Consider the following 4702-nt stretch of genomic DNA (forward strand, 5'->3'; position numbering starts at 1 on the left):
CAAACCCTTAGTTTACCCCTTTAGTGGCTGAAGTTTCAAAAATCCTTTCTAAGTGGATGCCTACGTCATAATAGCTATCCATTGTCCAAATTTCAGCTCAAATCGTCGAGTGGCTTGAGCTGTTCTTGATAGACCAGTCAGTTAGTCAGTCAGTCAGTTCCCCAGTTTTTCCTTTTATCTATACATATAGTGCAATAAAGTTTTACTTATCACTCAATCGGGATTTCTGCTCCATCAAGGCTCCGTCTTCCTCGTGTCAACATTTGGTCGTTTAGGTACTCTAAAGTCTAAACAATAAGTAGAGATGAGCTACTTTTACATCATTTTCATTAAATGAAATCACCTGTAAAATCACTGTGATGAAAAAAATATTCCTTCACAATGATTTCGCAGGTGATTTTTCACGGAATGAATTTTGCTTTTACAATCGTTTTCTAAATAGATTTAACCACCAATTATGATGAATAGCAATAGCGCTGATATTTCACAGCCGGAAACTAAATTTACGCTCTTTTTTATCTTTGCAACATGCGTCGATGCGTGTGTTCTCGCTCGCACACTCTTTAGCGTTTTAGCTCGGGTAAATGACCATGCGTGCGAGAAGTTTAAAAAATAAAGTGGCATTAATTATTGTAAATATTCAAAATTAATGTGATTTTTCACATGCCACTTTAAGTTAAATAGCAAGACGTGTTACGTGCATATAAAAAGTTTTTCACGTGATTTTTCATATGCTACCTGTAAAATGGTCCATCTCCCTAAAACAATATAGCATAGGCGACATAGAAGATGCCGGACCATTTGGGTCCATCCATCTGTGACCGGCATTGGGAACAAAGGAGATTGTCTTCTGTGTAACGTAAACAAAGTCTAATTTCCTGAATGTGTCTTTGAATAACCTCCACCTCACCATCATCCTAACTCCATATAACCTTACACTGCAATATCAACCTTAAATTTATTGACAGAGGGTTTAGATTTGTTAGCGGGTAGTATGTAAATAGAACCGTGTCGTTGTCACACGGGTAAATCGCGCAGGCGGCGCCGGCGACGTCGTCGGACGCCACCGTTCATACAAACAGAAGGCTTAGTATAAGATTTTACATTTCACCAACGTTGACAGAATTCGAGCGGCGTAACTCTTTAGCTTCCTCTTCCTCTTCTTCCTTGTTATAAAATTCAAATTTGTCTAGACATAAAGTCAGGGCTCCAAGTGGCATCGTGAAATGAAAATCGATAGTAAGTACTAAATTTATAACTTTAACTATAATCCACGGAATCAAGTTAATACAGGTAGACCTAATCCTATACAAAAACAGAGAGGGCGCTATACAAAATTCATTCCACGGAGAAGTTAGTATAGCACTCTCTCTATTACGTAGGTACCCATACAAATGATAGAGCCAATCAGAGAGAGCGCTATAGCAACTTTTATTCCGTGGATGGAGAATAACTAATTATTCTTATGTCCATTTAATTTTGACGTTGTTTTATTTCGCCTTTCGACTTCTATTATCGTGAACGAAATGTAAAGTCTCATACTAAGCACACCGCGTCGAAGCGTATCGAGGAAGGATGCTTAGCACTTGCACCTCTAATTATATCCCGGGAACGTGCTGTGGAAACAAATAACACGTCTCTAGTTTTGAGGCATTGTGTTTCGTCATTCGACGTGGGTAATTTAGTTTTGCTAAATAATTGTACAACCTAGCTGTAGTACGAGACAGGTTGAGGTTGCAATCGGGGGTATGAGGCAGGGCACGCCCCGCACACCCGCACGTCACCTGGCTATCCCGCACCGGGTCAGTGTGAGGCCGTGCGGGTATGCAGGGCGTCACACCCCAATTGCCATCTCGACCTGTCGCGTACTATAAACAAATCGATACTTTTGTGTTGACCAATCTTGACTCTCGGTTACTTATTTGTTTTATTTAGGGCTGATTTTCCAATCGTCAAAATAACTTCAGGGTAAGAGCCTGTTTCACAACCGCCAGATAAACTTTATCTAACAGATAAATTTGACAATTTGACAGATTCCCGATACAAAACTGTCATAACGTAAATTTTTTTTCTAGCTAAAGTTTAGCTGCAGGTGGTGAAATAGGCCCTAAAAAGGAGGGTTTGACATCAGCTGTCAAAACGTGATTCGTCGTTAGTTTATCTGGCGATTGAAAAATTAGCCCCTAGCCGAAAGTCCCTAAAAGAAAGTAAGGGACTTACAAAGCACACCCAATTGCGTTACTCGGATTGGGTTACGCCAACGAGGTAACGTAATCGTGACGGAATATAGGTATCTAGTACAAATTTTGAACGTGTGGTACCTAAGTAGGTTCCATACCTAACACTAGAATAGTTTGCCTGAGTGTCACCAAAAAAGATAAAAGTTATGATTCTGTAAAAGTTTCTGGGAAAAGAAACGAGGGCGGGCTTGTTTAAACTGCGCGTGCGCAACGAATACAGATGTCACTGGATGTTGACGAGCTCTGAATGATACAGAATTAGATCATATAAACTGTTCCTTGAAAAATCTTGCGAAATATGAAATGGTGAACACTAAAGTAAAAGTAGATAAACTGGTAGAAGGTCTTCCCTGAATTATTCATAACATATTCTACTATGAGTTTTTATTATTAAGTAGTTATCTAGAGCAGTTTAGTATAATGCATAATATTAGGTCATCATCATCATCATCATCATGAAACACACATCGCCGGGAAGTACTCTCACATTGTAAGTAAGAACCATATCCAGCTGTAGCTTCAGTCTATAGAATGAAACGACGAGAAAGGACGCGTAAATTGGTTGTGTCTGCTGCTTCGTTGCTTATTGTAGAAGCTTGAATATTTACATTTCAATGAAACAACAGCTGATTTTAAAGATTTTTTTAATAAAATGGCGAGCAAACGTAGAATATTTCATATTATATAATAAACAATGTCAACAATTCTTAAAACTACTAATTATAAACTATTATTCGGTAACAACGTCGTCAAAATGTCTGCTCCCGGTTGCCCCTGTCCCAAAGGTGCCCATCAAGCTGACAGCATTGCATATTATATTGTGGTAAAAGCAATAAGTACCTCTACAAAAGAAAACTATAAATCAAGATCATTATAAACTAAATTACGAGTACTTGAACTTCATAATAACACAGTTTCCTCCAATTGTTAATGACGTCACCTAACATCCCGCCCAACCAATAAACAGTAACGTCACAGATCCCAAAAGTGCCGAACCGATAATTTTAAAGAACACCCACATTAAACGCAGCCAATTTGTCTTATACAAAGTAAACACGAAATAAACCACATCAAACGAGGCTGAAATTGAAAGGAGTGATTCCATTGACAAAATCCATTAATCTGCTGCTATCGTGAGCAATTAGTAAACAAATGAGCCGAGTGACAGATCGAGATAGTTGGCACCGTGACAACGGGCCCGTTTGGGGAGAGTTAGGGACTGTGTAGAATAGACGGGACATATTAAAGTTGGAAGTGGTTCTGTTGACAAAGTCCATTAATATTTCTGGAGTCGAAGGCAATTAGTTAAACAAATTGTCAAGTGATTGGTGTCGTGACACAAGACTCGTTAAAGACGAGTAAGTAGTTGTAAAGATGGTTGTAGAATATGTATCAGTCAATTTTTGACAGTTTTTGGTTTGCTATTTGAGATGGGAAAGAGTTGTGACACATCCATAGCGGGAATAAACTCGTTAGAACAAAATGTGTATCCGCAGTTAATTAATTTGTTAAACTGTTCAGTTCTAAAACTATTTACAATAAACATTTTTTTATGATTTCGATTTTTGCTAAAAAACATTAAGATTAGTCTGAAGCTTCTGTTGCTAACAAATTTTTCTCAGCAGACTTTGCTGTTTACCCACTTTAAAAATTAGTTAAAACTTCACCTGAAGTACTGGTCTGAAATGTATAGAAACAGCTATTAATAGTTGTATAGCCAATGATCTATCACGGCAAATGTAAAAGAGCTTAACAATCTCACCTATATGGATCGGGCGGTGGTGACAGCGTGAACACGTGTCGCAGTAAAACACTGCACTGTTCATTTACTGCCGGCTATTTTGGTTTAATGACAAGTCTGGAAGACAATGACTGCGATCGTTTCGAATGTCGTTAGATCCGCTTTCAATTTGTAAGGAATTTCATCATCGTATTTTATGTGAGCTTCTGGAATTTGAACTTGTGATGCATGAGTGTACGAAGTATGAACGACTTGTTCATTAATGTTCGGTTACTACATTTTATATAGGTCATATTGAATGGCAAGATGAATTTCAAAATACGAGAGGTAAGCTCTGAAATTAGAATATACTCCTATAGTGTACTCATTAAAGGGTCTTCTTTTAAACCTTAGTATTGATTACTTACCATAATAGTTATGGCTACAGTATTTGTATCTACTATATAAGACAATAATTCTTATTAAGTAGTATTTGGCATTAAATTTACTTTTTCCCTAGCTTATTCTTCATTATAAGCAATTATAACAAATTCCTTTCTGAATATTTTCCTAAAGAACATTTTCATGCAAATTAAAAGCTAACACATTGAACGCTGCAGCGTACCAAATGTTATTTCCTAATTATTATAGTAAGTTTCGTCTACCAATCCGCACATGGCCAGCGTGGTAGACTATGGCCAAAAACTTCTCACTCTGAGAGGGGACCCGTGCTCTGCAGTGA

This window comes from Maniola hyperantus, chromosome 17 (genome assembly GCF_902806685.2).
Source record: "Maniola hyperantus chromosome 17, iAphHyp1.2, whole genome shotgun sequence".
Lineage (NCBI taxonomy): Eukaryota > Metazoa > Arthropoda > Insecta > Lepidoptera > Nymphalidae > Maniola > Maniola hyperantus.